Genomic DNA, 17,402 nt, shown 5'->3' on the forward strand with positions numbered 1-17,402 from the left:
ATCAAAATGTACTTAAAGTACCAAAAGTAAAAGTACTAAAATATTTGAAAATAGCAGATCTACAAGCTCACAACGCGTCGCAAGCTTGTAGATCGGCTATTTTCAAATAGCCTAGGTATAGAATAGGGATAAAGTGGTTAATGTATGTTTCATAATGTCATATTTTATATCTGCAAAGTAACTAGTAACTAAAATTTTCAAATAATTGTAGTGGAGTAAAAGTACAATATTTGAGATGTAGTGGAGTAGAAGTAAAAGTACAAGTACAAATACCTCAACATTGTACTTATGTAAGTACAGTACTTGAGTACATGTACTTAGTTACTTTCCACCACTCCACTACCACTTCCACATGGATGACATCACCACCACTACTACTTATACATGCCCCGCCTGCAACAAAGGTCAGCCATCAAATAACTCACTTTGGATTTGATGGGCAAACATAAGTAAGTAAGTAAAGTGTGTGCCGAGATAGGGTGTGAGAGTTTAGTTACTGGTTCATCAGACAGGTAGAATCTTCTTGAAACAAGACCGCTAGCAGCCCCTGGTGGCCTAGTGGCCAACCCAAACCAAAGTGCTTTGAACTGATTCAAGACAATTTTATTTGTTACGTCTCATATCCAGGTACATGAGAGTAAAATCATTTGGATTTGATTCCTCGATATTGTATCAACTATAACAAAAAAAGTATGATTAAGGAATAACAACAGAAGAAAGTAAAAAAAGAGAATTAGTGTTTGTTGGATCATATCTCTGCCGTTACTGTACTAATAGCATTGTCATTGGAAAGCCTGTCAATTTGTCTTTACACTGATGTGCCATTTGTAATGATCATGTGTTTGTGGAATGAGCAGTACAGCAGATTATGTGAGTACATCCGAAGTGAAATGAGCCAAAATGCCCTGCCAAATATAGTATATTTACAGTATATTCTCCTGTTGGTAGAGACTCGATTGGCACCTGATTGGCAGCTTGGTCATGCTGTATGTGCTGGAGTAGCCTAACCAATAACCGCGTTGGCTGACCTGCAACAAATCCTGGTTGAGAAGTGGAATGCCATCTCACAGCAACGTGTGACCACCACTGACCAGGCCGGTGACGAGCATGAGGAGGTGGTGCGAACTGCGAGGCTGTTGTGGCTGCGTATGGCTCTTCCGCCAGGTACTGAGGCTCCTGACTGTTGAGTACTGGCAATTGCAATTTTGGCACATTTCACTTGGGACATCACAGGTGTGTGTGGGATGTGCTTATATAATATAGTTGATGTGTGTGGGGTGCTATGTGTGTGCATGTGAGTTGTAGGCAGACAGGCAATAGGCCTTTTAGTGTTGTTCATAGTTGTCTGGTGGAAGTAGCTACTACCTACTGTCCTGGCAGAATAACTGCTTGCCAGACGGTAGCAGCTGAAAAAGTCCATGGTTTGGACTTTGGGTTGATAGGGTCCTTGATAATCCTATGGCCTTTTCTGATACAATGGCCTGGATGGATGGAAGCTCACATCCACTGATGCTCTTGGCTGTCCACACTTTCCAGTGAAGCCATTACCATCGCTAGAGTCCCGTGCTCTGTCACTAATAAGGCAAAAATGAAATGAAAAGGACAATTGAAAATTATTATTATTAGTGCCAGAATTTGGGGAAGGGCTAGTAGGTACAAATTGTATATTCACTGAAGAATTAACTTGAACAGCTATAACTTGTGAAAAGCTATAAAGCAAAGGGCCTTCTTGGCTTCGAATACATATTCAAATGTATGTAAGAAACAAACAGGTACATGTTATATATTTATGTTGAAGGTAGGCCAAAACACACAGTTGATGAGGGGCCACACGGTTCAACAGTTCAGTTCAGTGCACTTGTGAGTTGCGAGGACCTGGGTTTGAACCTGACTTGCGGCATCTTGTCTTTCATGTCTCCACACTATCTCTGTCCTCAGGTTTCTGTCTCTGTACAGTACTATCTAATAAAGCAACCCCCCCCCCAAAAAAAAAGAGAGAGTAGTGTTGCTGAATATTCATAAAGGCTGATGATGATAGAAGCTAGTCTAACAGAATTGTTCTATAAAGAGTGGATGTTAAATCTTAAAAATAACCCAAACCACTGTTGCTGCTATATTATGAATAGGTTTTGGCCCCAAGACCTTGTCAGTGTGGAGAGGAGGGTGGAAATTGATTTGCTGTGACATGCTCAGCGTAATACATGATGGATGTAAAAACATCAAGATGACAGTATTAACAAGTCATATGGCAGAAGTTGGCTCTTAAAAGAACATGTCCAATGACATAAGAAAACTGGGACAACATATTAAACCACAGCTGTTTCATTACAGTGTAACGAATACATTAATAATCATTTAAGTGCCCAACTGCCCATTTACCCTCAGATGGAAGCAGTGTTGTTATCATGTAAATTAACAGCTCTATGCGAAGCCAAAGTCATCTTTCTCTTTTTGTACCCACCTATTAATGTGTAGAGAACACATTAGGTCAACAAAAAAAAGGTGTTGACTTAAGCTATTCTGTAAAAAAACAAAAAAACAAAAAAAACACTTTGACTGAATTTAAGGAGTATTTTTCATGTAATCATGCCAGGAGGAATGGGTATCCTACCAGAAACTTTCTGCTCTACATCCTGAGCCATATTTCAACAAATATTTTTAGGCATGTCAGAGGGGAACGTATTGAAATGAGACTAATTGATGATTATAAAACCCAGCAAGCAGCCCCTAATGGCCGTGTTGCTCCTTAACACCCAAACCAAAGTTTGAACTGCCATCGCTAGAGCCCTGTGCTCTCATTAGTGAAGGAATAGTTTTTGAAGAATTGAACAATAGAAAATTATTATTAGCGCTAGAATTGGGGGAGGTTCCAGGGGGTATATTGTATTCACTGAATAATTAACTTGTAAACAATGGCAAAAGCTATAAAGTTAAAGTCATTCTGTGTAACATTTTCAAAAGTAAATTTGACTAGTATTTCTTCATAATAATCATTATACATGAATGTACCAGTAATGTATTTATTTAAGTATTTTAAAGTGAACACCGTCCGTTACTGACAACAATGTTGTTGCTTTCCAAAAAATATCCTTGGCACTAGAACCCTCTAGCATTGATTTTGGAGCGGTGCTTCTGTGGTTTTGTTTCGAATTGAATTCCGGGAATCGCAGTTCTAACAGACATAGACAAACCAGAGGTATCGCAAAAAATCGACTAAATGAATGTTACGCAGTATGACTTTAAAGAAAAGGAGACATATATTACATAATATACAAATGTATTTAAAAACCTAAGGTGCTGCATAGCATGTTATTATAATATATATTTAAGTTGAAGGTAGGCCAAAACACACAGTTGAAGAGGGTTGTACTGAATAATATTCTGTAATGCTACTGATAGAGGCTGGTCTAACAGATTTGTTTTGTAAAGAGTGGATGTTGAGGAGAGAATGTATTATATAATAAACCTTAACATTAACCCAAACCACTGGTGCTATATGATAAGACCTCATCCAGTGTAATTTTGGCCCCAGGACATTGTCAGTGCAGAGAGTGGAAATTGATTTGCTGTGACATGTTCAGCTTAGTACATGATGGATATCAAAATAGCAAAATGGTTCACAAGTCATGGTGGAAGTTAGCTCTTTAAGGAAAACTTTCAACGACAGTGTGAAAACTGGGACAACATATTAAACTACAGCTATCTTATCACATGCATATACTGTATGTTATCTCTAATTCAAGTGCCCATTTACCCTCATATGTAAGCAGTGTTGGGATCATGTGATTTAATAGCTCCATGGGAAGCCAGAAACCTCTGAAACAACGGCCATCTCCCTCTTTTTGCACCATGTATTGATGTAGAGAACATATTAGGTCAATTAGAAAAGGTGTTGACTTAAGCTATTCTCTTACAAAAAGAGAATAGCTCCCCATTGCCCATTTTACCTAGTGCTCCAAGGTCTCGCAAGGAGTAGATTGCATGCAATCATATTGCTAAAAGCTTGAGCTTCATGTCCAATGTATTGGTAAAGAACAGGCCAGCGGAGTGGTGGAGATAAGATAAGCAAAATAGTCAAACAGGATACTTGCTGAATGAAAGTCCTAATAGGCTACCCTTATCATTATAGAGTCGCTAAAGTCACTATCTAACTTCACAGACTATGGTATGGCTACTGCATATCAGCTTTAAAATTATGTCAGTTGATTAAACAACACACGTGGCAATTAGTAGCAACAACATAACTGGATATTTCACTTCAAAACACTTCTGGGGTCAATCTAACTACTTTTTAACTTAATCTACTCTGGCTTTTGTGTGCAACTTTTTTTTAAGTTGCTTGACTCAATCAGACATTTAACTTCAAACTCTGTGTTAACCATGTTTGACTCATTGAAAACACACGTCTTTAGTTCTGGTGACTGATATTGTCCTTCTAATGCGTGAGGGGACCGTGTTTTTTCAATTACTTTTTTCATTTATTTTATTGTCTTTTTATTAAAATGGAATGCATTAAAAAAAGAAACAAAAAAAGAAAAATGTAATCACGGCCCCTCACGCATTAGAAGGACTTTATCAGTCACCAGAACTGATTTTATTTTTAACTTTTCAACGATTCTAACATGATTAAAATGGAGATTGAAGTAAGGGGGCATGTCTGATATAATGAATATCAAATATCTAAATATTGAATCAAGCAACTTAAAAACTGGGGTGCACACAAAAGCCATAGTAGATGTTAAAATGACCTTAGAAGTGTTTTAAAGTGAAACACCCCTTTAATTAGAATTCAAGCAAGGCAGCTTTATTCTGTTAACACTCGCCTGTCCAGTCCAAAGGAATGCGTGCATTAACTTGCATTGATAAAACTGTAATGGTAATGGAACATGGACATGAGAATTGCCCTTTTAATTTCAAGTGGTTCTTGTATAAATTAATTGGGGCATCTGTCACCGTCCCTTAGACACCTTGTGGTGACTTTAAAAAGGAGTCAGGAGAACAGAGATAATAAGGAACCTTTCACTAAAGCTGTTTTCATGTTTAATTCGATTTTTAAAAACTGCTTAGAATTCAGTCCATCCATGGAAGCTGTATGGTAAGCTCCATCTCCCATCCATGAGCCAGTATAATGAGGAAGTGAGGGGGGCAGCTCTGGAATCTAAAATAAGGGTTGAAATTACCCATTGCTGTGCAATTAAGGTTGGCCTGTATTTGAACTTTCTCTGACCTCATTTTGTCCCTCAGGCTGTGTAGACCGGGAAAATGCTGACAGGCGAATCTTACAGGGTCACATCGCCTATGATAGATGTTTTCTTTCAAGGCTCATGGAAAATACATTGGGATTTGCTTCAGATGATCAAAGGTATGAAGAAGAAAAAAAATTCAGGCTTGCAATCACATTGAGGCAATATGCCAGGTACAGTGAGAAGGGATTTGATATAATTATTGCCAATCTGGGAACCCATTCGGTTTTGCCATGGTTTGGCTCCTCCCCTTTCTTAGTCTACTTTCTCCCAGGTGCTTCTGTGTTTGTACCTACTAACAACAACACTACACGATTAGGGCAGTGGTGCTGATTCTGTCTTGAGAGATTACATTTTTGCCAACCTTACTCAGCTTAGAAAGTGTTTTGTAACATAATTATTCATTCATAGTGAAATAAATGGAGGTTTGCTTCTTGCTTTCTTATTAGTGGTCAGGACCGCATTGCCAAACACGATCAGCTTGCATTAACCCAATCACCTGACTCAAATAGAAGATGATTTTGTTCAGAACGGAGCCAACTGACTCCAGATGGTCAATGATTACACTAAAGCCTGATTTGTACTGCATCATAACAGTGCCATTCGATGAAAATAGCTGCTCTAAAAGCTCTTGTAGATCTGTTCCACATGATATATAATATACAGCTGCTAAATGCTTAATTTTAAAATGGTAAAAATATGCAATAACAAGCTATCATGGAACAGGGAAAGAAATTATAGCCCTGTCCAATCACTAGATGGAGATGTTCTTTACTTTTTGGTCTGCAGGTCTTTTGTCTGAGAACTTGGGACCCGCTATCCCTAAAGCATCTTACCAGAATCATCAATTTATAAAGATGATCTTAGCACTGAAATGCTTTTGAAACCCATAGGATCAAGTGGGCTGCAAACAGGAGTGATGAGCTGCTGTGTAATGCCCAACGGAGCATAAACCATGCTTAAGGCTTTACTGTATGTTGAATTAAATGTTTTTTTTACCCATATGGAACAATTAATTAATGTTGAAAGACTAGTTGATCTTGTTTATCCAAAGGATATGTTACTATGCTTGACTAGAGCCCTCAAGTGATTTGTTACAGTATATGGCCAGGACAAATGATGCTTATTGTATGCTCCGTTGTACGACGGTGTCACACATAGAGAATAGCAGATCTACAGTACATGCTCACAAAGCGTTGTGGATTCGGCTCGATGTGAGCTTGTAGATCTGCTATTCTCAGCATGCGACACCGTTGTACGACAAAGTATAGACCAGGCTTTAACATGCTCATTGGACATGAAAGCTGTTTTTGACATAGTCCTGACAGGTTGGTATGAGTCATTTGATTATTTCTTGTAGATCGATGCATTTACGCACTTCGGTGAAATTATAGTAGAAGACGTTTCAAATTAATCAGTTTATTTTTTTTGATTGACAATTATAACCATAAATTAACACACACAGAGAGACTAAACCACAATAGTAGACTACCATAGTTGAATGGAACAATAGTAACCATGGTTAATATCCCCACCATGTATACAGTAGTATCTGCTAAATCCTGTATTATTGCAGCGGCTGCTGCAGTCTGTTCTTTAGCCTACCTTTCAAATATTTGACATGACATATTGCACGTTAAAAAGTTGTTTCATAATTAACTTGTCAACATTTTTTCTTCTTAAGCAGTCATTGATATGCACCAGCTGTATTATTATATAGTGACTTGATCACTATTGCTCATCTGTGATAGCAGCATCTACACCTCTGGTGAATATGCTTAGCCATTCGTCTTAGTAAAGAACTTTATTGCTGGTGTGAAGTGCCGGAAATAGACATTGACAATCTACAAGCTCACGGTACAGCTTCTGCAACACGTTATGCGCTTGGAGACCTGCTATTGTCGGCGTACGATGTATTATAAATTAATGGTCCTCTGCTGAGTAGATGTTCAAAGGTGCGTCATAGTCTGTCAATGTGTAAATTATTGATACAACCATCGTAGTGTGGCTTTGAATGTCAATACACATCCCTTGAGAGCGACAGGGAGAGGGAAACAGCTAGAACATGAGGTGGAGGCATCATTTGAGAAAAGACAACATGTGTTGAGTATATGAGAAAGTATGTGAGAAAATACCAAATTAGAGAATTCAACTCTGAGAAATACAGAGGGAGTGAATGATAGAGAAAGAGAGAGAAAAATAACACCTGTTAAGTGATAAAAACAGCTACCAATGACATCTGTGAATAGCATGGGAAAGGTCAGGTGCCTGTCTCTAGACACGTTACTTTTAGATGTTAACAGGTGCAGTCTTGTGTTGGATAATGCAATGTGAAAAGGTGAGACATTTTGGTTAATTAAATTGTCTGGGAAATAAAAGAGACGGGTAGTTACACATCAGCCTATTCAAGTGATTTGGGGTTTTGGTAGAATCTTTTTTTTAGGTTTATGACCAAATATTGTTAGTGATCTTTTTTATCCTAACCAGGCTGGAACGTCCAGGTAAGGGGATTATGTTTTCAGTCCTGTGAGTCCGCCTATCTGTCTGTCTGTCTGTCTGTCTGTCTGTCTGTCCATCTTTGCACACACACTCCTAGTAGCCCAAGAATGAACATCCACCCCAAATGTTTCAAATCGGCCTCATGGTGGCACTATAGCACGCCTATTTTTGCAAAACTCACTTTTTGCTACTCCTACAGATTTTGTCCAAAACTCACACAAATCTGTACACATTACAGACGTAGCTATCTGATTTTTCAGATTCCATTCCGATTGGCTATGAATGGCTTCCAAGGTTTGCAGGATTCGCCCATTTTGCACAAAATGACACAAATCATGAACGCAGCGTCCTGCCGTCAGATTGCCGTGAAACTTTGCATGCACACTCCCAGTAGGCCAAGAAAGAACCTCCATCCCAAAAAGGCCTGTATTCAACATTTTACTTGAGTAAAAGTACAAAAGGATTGGCATCAAAATATACTTACAGTACCAAATTAAGAGTACTCACATTTTTGTTTCCGCCAGGCCAAAGGCGTGGCTGAGACTACGTTTTCGCCCCCGTCCGTCCGTCTGTCTGTCGGTCCTTCCATCTGAAGTCCGTCCGTCCGTCCATCTGAAGTCCGTCCGTCCGTCTGTCTGTCCGTGAGCACCTCCGCACCGTTGGACCGATTAGCGTGAAACTGCGCATGTGCACTCCCTGGAGCACAGAGCAGAACCTCTGCCCCACATTTTTCACATAGGCCTGGTCTAGCGCCACCAGGAGGCTGTGTTTTGCTAAACATCTTTTTATAGTACTCCTACAGATTTTGTCAAAACATCATGCCAATCGGTACGCATTATCACTATAGTCATGTGATCAAGACGGATCTGTCAAGTTTTTCATATTTCATCCTGATGTGGCTAAGTTTTGCTTAGAAAGTTTGCAGGAATGGCCCGTTTTGAACAAAATGCTTCAAATCATGAAAAGCATCTGATTGCTGAGTACCTTTGCGCGCGCATTCGCACTAGGCTAAGGAAGAAATGCCACCCACATTTTTTCAAATTGTCCTCATGGTAGCACTATAACAATCAGATTCACGTTTTTGGCCTATAACTCTTGAACCGTAGGTCATACAATCAAAAGTATTTTCCCATTGGATTCCTTGAATTATTACACGACTCCCCAAATAAGCCACGCCCCTTTTCCACCTGTGACTGGATTCCAAACTTTGCTGGCCCACAATATGCTACCTGGCCTGGCGGAGACCTGTGCGCCGAGGACATTTTTCTTTTGCTCACAACTCGTCACATTGTAGATCAAAGTATAAAATAGGATTCAAGTGGTTAATGGATGTTTTGTATTAATAATAACATCTGCAAAGTAACTTGTAACTAAAGATGTCAAATAATTGCAGTGGAGTAAAAGGAACAATATTTGTCCAATATTAATAACTAAAAGTACCTCAAAATTGTACGTAAGTAGCCAAACAGTACTTGAGTAAATGTACTTAGTTACTTTCCACCACTGGGAGTAACAGAGTAACACTGAGCAAGAGCAATGATCAAGCTACAGGGTGAACAACATGATCCCACGTCTGTTTGTTGTTCCATGGGGTCAGAATCCATCCTTACTGCTAATGTGACACAAAGGGCATCTTTCAACCAGGCGTCATCGCTTCTGCTTCCGTGTTCTCCACAATGATCCCTGCCATAGTCTGAACATCTTTTGACGTTGATTGCTTGTTAAGCCCCAGGATTGTCACCCATTATTTCTGTTATCCGCTCATGAAATACACACTTAATGCCAAATTACACTTTGAGGACAGCTCCAGATTTATGCCGTGGCCTCTCTCAATCCCTTCCCAATTTGTCTTTGCACAGAACACCATGTCGAGGTGAGGGGAAGGGGGGTTGGTTGATACATCATTTAGCATTCACTCTCCTGTGATTATTGTAATCCTGAGTGGATGTTATTCCTTAATTTAATAAATTCTGCACTGTCAGCCGTAAAGGAAAACAAAACTGCTGACTATACTCATGGAACTGACTATACTCATCAAAGCATCCATCACTGAGATGAAATCTAGGGGACTGAATGGTGGAGGTTTACATTTTCTTGTATTTTATTTTAGTTATTATGAGAGTACGCCTTAGAATCACGTATGCAAAACGTACAACTGTTGACTCAGTCAACCGCCTGGGTGGTGCTGCGCTTGCATTTGGCTGTGTCATTTATCTTGCACGTAAGGCAGTTTATTTTTTTCCATCTCTGCTGATGTATTCACTGGGGGAAAAACACTTTAGTGCTTCTTTATCGTGATTAATAATTCCTCGAGGCATGGCTATTTACGGACCTGGTGCATGCACAGAGCCTATCATAATCAGCCTCCCCATCCAATCGTACGCTGATGAGTGAATCAGAATCAGAATCAACTTTTATTGTCACATCACAGGTTTACAGGTGTGAAGAAGAGAGTGAAAGTGGGGCGTTTTTGTTATTTTAAGAAAAAGAGAAGATAAAAGAAGAGAAGAGGGGGGGATGGGTGGACCAGGGAGAGTAAGGAGAAAAATGAAAACGATCTAACACTAGAGAAAAAGATATCTACATTATATACACATAGCATAATCCAGCTGGTACAGTATGTACATGATATTAGACATAATATTGTACATTGAAAGATTAAGGTGCAAAAAGAGGATCGGTAGCATTTGTCAGGTTTAACCGCGTATTGTCCACAAAGGGCGGTAACTTTCACAGGTACAATCCAAGTGGTAGATCCACAGGGAAAAGTAAAGTCCATGGCTCCCCACTTTAGTCGTAATACTAATTCATTCCTCCCCGAGTCCCCGCACACATTTGTGTGTTGTCACTGCTCTTGTACCCTACTGACTCACCTGTCAGTGAGGAGGCCCCACCGGGAGGACGTAGAGCCTCCGTCCTACTCCTCCTGCCCAACGCTCCCCGCTGACAGGTGCCGCCCCAGCCTGTAGGAGTAGGTGCAGTGACAAATATCACCGTCCCCGCCCGGCTTCCCTCCCCCCCAAACACGGGCCAATTGTGTTCATATAGACACTCGACAAAGCCGGATGCACCGCGGTGGATTCAAACAAGTAAAAGTCTATGGCCAAGCCTGGTCACAGGCAGTGGTCAGGCCTTGTTCAACAGTCTGACGGTAGCCGTGTGGAAGCCGTTCATACTGTAATTAAACCTGGTGGTCTTGCCCTTGATACTACAGTAGACCTCCTTTCCTGGCCGAGGTCGTTGTAGGGGTATGAACAATATTGTGGCTGTGGTGGCACTGGTGCCTGTCCTTGAGGATGTGCTGAGCTTTGACTACACTCCTCTTCTTGTACAGTTCCTGGAGGGAAGAAACCTCACCTCCCATTATGCGCTCAGCCGACCGCAACACCGTTTTTTTTCTTTCGTTTGCGGTTGGTGCAGTAGCTGGTGTAGTACAGCCTGAGGATGCGGGCGTGAAATTTATTCAGGCGACAAAACCAGTACAGTCCCTGCTGAGCCTTTTTCCTCACATGTGTGGTGTGTGTGTGTCCCACTTGGGCTTCTCTTATATGTGTACTCCCAGGAACTTGAACTCGCTGACCCTTTCCACTTCAGCTCCTTTGATGAAGATAGGCGCGTGCTCTCTCCTCTGCCTCCTGAAGTCCACGATGGAACATTACTTACTTGTGGATATGTCCTCTGCTGGTGCATCTGCATTCATTGGAGTTTAGAATATCTTTTCCTTTGTCTTGGCATTTGGAGTAACATTGCCTGGGTCAAAAATCTAATTTGACCACAGTAGTTTAGGCTGCCATTATGGCCACCATCAGAGCTCTAAAGTGAAACATTAGACCCTATTTACCATCCTGAAAAATATATTATTTGGAGATTCCCAGACAGTGTTTTTTTTAACACATAAACAAAATGTCTTATGATCTTGAAGTTCAATTTATCATCCCTTTTTTTGCACAAGGAAGAAAAAGCAAGATCCTTCCCTCTTCCCAAGTGTCATCACGCATCTATCCTCTGCTTTAGTTTGCCTCCTAAACATGGCACAGTTAATTATGCTGTCACCCAATGTATGCATGAATGCCAATGTATTACGTATATATGGCCTCGGGGTTTCCTATGCATATACTGTAGTGACACATTCAAACAAGATAGTAGAGAGAGGAGGTCAACCGCTTTAGCCTTATGAGCAAATGTTGTGTTTCTTTATCACCAAATTCAAGCAGAAAGTCTTTAAACAACTATGTATTATTATCTCTGCCAGGCCAAAGGCAATGGAGAGAATATGTTTTCACGTGTGCTGATTTTTACCCTCAAATGAGGTGCGGGACAGCCTGTCTCACAAGTCAGATTCCTTCAGTGGACAAAGTAAATATTATGTGAAAAAACTACAAAACAGACATAATATAGATATAACAGGAAAAGAGTTGTGAATGCACCAACATGTCAGGCACTACGTTGTTGTGAGCTTTTCACTCACTGTGGTTATGGACCGAGTTAAGTCAGATTTATCAGGCTTTACGTACAACAGTAAATACTGTCGAGGGCCTTGGCTCCACTCCAGGCTTGGTATGACTCACCTACTGTTGATAACGGAGACACTAAAGCCTGATTTATACATCACAAGCTTGTAGATCGGCTATTTTCAGCACAAATGCCATTGTACAACGGAGTATATATTAAACTCAGTGCTGACCCAATGGCTTTAATGGAAGGTAAACGAGTTACATCATCAGTGAGTGACCAGTGACCACGTCACAGTCTCAAGGTGTCATTCTGTTCTCTCTTTTTAAATTCCCAACAAATCCACGACTTGTAATAAACCACCCCCTCCCCGTCACCATCATCGTCCTGAATGACTCAACCGCCCCCTCTATGATATCTATTTTCTATCTATGTAGGACACCGTCTAAATGAATGGTTCATAATCAGCAGGGATATGTCTTCTTCCGTTTTTCCATTGTTTCAGCAGCAGGCTTTGATTCTCCGTATGCTAAACTCCCTTGCTGTGTGCAGGGAGGAAATGACGCCAGCACGACCTCGGCCCCGCTGCCAAATGTGTTCATTTTGGGGGTCGGCGGTGGAAAATAACAAGGCATTAAAACGCAGGAAGGCCTGTCTTCTTAGAGCGGCTTTACCTCCTCTACAACCAAAGGCGCTTTACTAGCGGTGTCCCCTGCCTCCTGCCACATTTCAGAGGCAGCTGTGTTATTATGGATGGCGATTGCTGAGGCTTGGTAGGCTGTAGACAACCTTAACTGATCATTATGGGAGACAATGAGCGCTGCCTGCTTAACCACTAGGGTGTTATGTGGGCTTGTCGCTAGAATGTAATTAAAATGGTGTAGTCCTATAGATGGAGGAAGTGACTCAGCTAAGGCAGATTTTTGTGGCCCCGTAAACAACACCTACACAGTAAAAAAAAAGTGTTCATTTATCCATTTGTAGTTCTTAGAGTGTGAAAAAGTAACCAAATGGACTCTCAGATTTAAATGTACATTACAATAACACATTTTATTTTAAATATTGGCTGCGACGTCACCGTTGATTCACAACAAAGACGCAGAGATATCTTTTGAAAATACACAAAACCAAAGTCCATGGCAAAAGCCGTCAATATCCTCACCATGCAAAATCTAAACGAGATGATTAGGTGAGCCCTTTGTCCTGTGCATCATCATCACCTGCCAGTCACTTTGAAATTGAAATGAAACATGTTCACCATGTTGCCGAGACAAGACCAAAGGCTATGTTTATGCGTACAAAAACAAATCTCAAGCTCCCACTCCACAGTGGAACATCCTATCATTCTGCCTGACAGATTTTATGCGCTGGGAAGCTGAGATTAGAAACAATGCATCAGTTACAGAGGGACAGAAAGGTCTCTTTTGGATCACCCGCCATAGGCAGATCAATGGTCTCACTGTGCCATTTTTTGGCACCTCACATGCATGTCCTGATATTATCCCAGTTACATGCAATAGAGGATCCCCAAGCTATTTGACTCTGTCACTTAAGACATAGAGTAATTAGATTTGGGTCAATCAAAAGTATAATTGATTGAATCAGAAGAATTTGGTTGAAATTATATCTCTCTGTTATTGCTGAAGCCTACAGAGGGCTAAATGTTTATGCTAGCAAGTTGCTTGTGGATTTATCATGTGTAATCCATCACAATATAACCGTTTCATTATGCATGTCTGAAATATTCATTTTCCAGACCAATTCTTCTAATCCCATTTTAAGCTTTCTCTCTCTTGGTGGACCTCTTGTATTTAATGTTTCTCGAACCTGCATCTCCCTTGGGTTCAGTTGCTGTGGTGACCAAAGCACATTTCCTCCGAAGGACAATAAAAACAGTCCTTCATCTCCTGCCTGCATGTTTCTGCAGTTAGTTCAATATAAGACTACAATACATGTTAGATCACTTGGGCAAACACACTCGCACCTCTATCAGGCCATCTGCGAGTAGCGTGGAACATTGGACCCATGGGATGATGGTCTTAGATTGGGCTCATGGAGTTGAAAACGTCTTTTCCTCCATATTCATAATGTGTGTTCATATGAGTCTAGCTGGAACCTTGAAGAGGTTGCTGGTGTTGTTGTGCTGTGTTTGAAATGAGGGAGAGCTACAGAATTGCATCAGAATCATAACCCTTGGAGATGGAGATGTTTTAAGCAGTGAAGATTATTGTTGTTGGTCATGTTGAAAGCATAACAAGGCATATTCGAGATGCATGTATTGCGTAGATATTTCAAAAACAATATGGATGAATTTGTTGTTTTAAAGGATTGTGTATTCATTGTGACTACTCTGTTAAGAGCAAACAACATTAATAAATGAGGATACCTTGTCTCTCTTGCTGCCCATGGTCTTAACCATAATACTTCTTCGTAAGACAAGTATTACTGTATAACTACCGGCCCATCCCCATCTCCAATCTCCCCTTCCTCTCAAAAATACTTGAACGCACAGTTGCATCACAAATCAAATCCCACCTACACTCCAACAACCTGTATGAAACCTTCCAATCCGGCTTCCGTTCACTCCATAGCACCGAAACCACACTCCTTAAAGTCACCAACGATATCCTCCGCTCCGCCGACAATGGTCTCCTCTCCATCCTCATCCTCCTTGACCTCAGCGCCGCATTCGACACCATCAGTCACTCTATCCTCATATCACGCCTCCACTCCTCCCTCGGCTTATCCGGCACTGCCCTCTCCTGGATGAAATCATACCTCTCAGACCGCCAACAATACATCTCAATCAACAACTGCACTTCCCCCACTGCCCCAGTCACTCACGGAGTCCCCCAGGGCTCAGTGCTTGGTCCCCTGCTCTTCACCATCTACATCCTTCCCCTCGGACAGATACTACGCAACCACGGACTTCAATTCCACTGCTACGCCGACGACACACAAATCTACCTTTCCACCAAAACCATCACCACAGCCACCCATTCCACCATCACCGCATGCCTCACAGAACTCAAAACCTGGATGCAAAACAACTTTTTAAAACTCAACTGCAATAAATCTGAAATAATCATCATCGGCCCCGACTCCCTCACCCGCTCCACCCAGGACTTCTCACTCAACATCGATGGCTCCCTCATTAAAACCTCCCCCCACATCCGCAACCTTGGTGTAATTTTTGACCCCACCCTGTCATTTCTCCCTCATATAAAAAACATCACTAAAATAGCCTTTTTTCACCTCCGGAACATTGCCCGTCTCCGTCCCTCCCTGACATCTTCCGCTGCCGAAACCCTCATTCATGCCTTCATCTCATCCCGGATAGACTACTGCAACAGCATCCTCCATGGAATCACCGCCAAAACCCTCAATAAACTTCAATATGTACAGAATTCAGCCGCCCGCCTGCTCACTCACACCCGCTCCAGAGACCACATCACACCAGTCCTCCGTGACCTCCACTGGCTCCCGGTCAAACACAGGATAAGCTTCAAAATCCTCATCATCACCTACAAAGCCCTCAACCACCAGGCACCCCAATACATCTCCGACCTCCTTCACAACCACGTCCCCACCCGTTCCCTCAGATCCAGCGATGCCAACCTCCTCAAATTCCCCACCAAAAAAACCAAGCACACCTGGGGTGATAGGGCATTTTCCGTTGCAGCACCCACCCTCTGGAACCCACTCCCACCTCACATCAAAACCGCCCCCACCCTTGCCGTGTTCAAAACCTCCCTCAAAACCCACCTCTTCAGAACTGCTTTTCCCACCTAGCCTGATCTCCTACCACCTTTTCAACTGCCATCCAACTTTTGTTTTATTCCCTGGCCCTCTGCAGCCTTTTTAACTTTTTAACTTTTATTCTCTAGATTCTCTTATTAAAGTTGTTTTGTTTTGTTTTTATTTTGCTCTTCTTAGTTCTATGTAAAGCGTCTTTGAGTACTCAGAAAAGCGCTATATAAAACCCAGGTATTATTATTATTATTATTATAAGCTCACACTACGCAGCATCGTTCCACATCGCTATTAAAAAAAAGAAAACGTTTAAAAAAAAATATTTATTTTGAATGTTTTTTTTGTGCTTGAAATGTTTTGGAAATGTTCACCTTTAATGACCTGCCCAAAATAGGGACATTAGGTTGAAAGTGGTTAATAGTTACAGTATTCAGTATCCACGTCAGTAGTGACCTTGATTGTTGATTCTCATCAACAATCGTTGATGAACAGATTGGAAAATAGGGTATTTCGTTATTAGGACATAATATCTATTGCCTGACTATACTTTTTTGCCTCTATTTAAGGCTTTTGACAGTTGTTTGTTTGACGTTTTTATTGACAAATTCATACACACACAAACATACAGTATATTGTACATCTCTGTAAAAAGGATCGAAACAAGTGTGTAAACTCGGCAGGATTGATAGGCTATTACACTACTTCATTCCTTTAGTCCAACATCCTGTGTTGGTGTGAAAGACTACCCTTTGTAATTACACGACCTGTCCGATAGACTGAAATATTGAGATTTTAATGTGGAGATAGGAGGACTTTGTAATGTCCTTCCACTATAGCTGGTATTTTCAGGGAATAGCTCTTCTTGAGGTTAATTGTATTTGCTCAGTATTACAGGTAAACTAGGTTGGGAGTCGACCAGCCCCGTTTGGAACCTCACTCTCCACGATAGCTCCGAGATGAGGTTCCGGCAAAAGTCCCCCATTACCCTTTTCCGTATCCAAAAAGTAAAGGTATTCCGAGACGTTTACAGTTGTGTGCAAAATAGTCGGAAAGTAAAATTTAAGTGACGGGTTGAAACAGCCGTTTAAATCCCTAATTTAGTCAGCCTGTGCTATGTAGGCCTATTGCACCGGAATCGAGAGCAGTGCTGACACCTGCAGTCGGGGGTTCACAGTATATCTGCTGATATAGCAAATAGATAAATAAAACGAATAAAAGAATTATGCTAAAACTTTGAATCATGGTGCTCTACCCAGGCTGTTCACTCCATTTGAGAAATGTTATGAGGTTACTTTGTTTAAAGATATTTGATAGATGCATCAATTTTCCAACATGACACTGTGGGTAATCATAAACAGGAAATGTTCAAACGCTATTTGTGATCCGTTCAGTTGATATCAGTGATGAAAGAGAAGCTGATCCAATTGTCCTTGCCGTTCTCCTGCCTTGACTCAG

Source organism: Gymnoscopelus braueri (genome assembly GCF_963280865.1).
Source record: "Gymnoscopelus braueri genome assembly, chromosome: 12".
Taxonomy (NCBI): Eukaryota; Metazoa; Chordata; class Actinopteri; order Myctophiformes; family Myctophidae; genus Gymnoscopelus; species Gymnoscopelus braueri.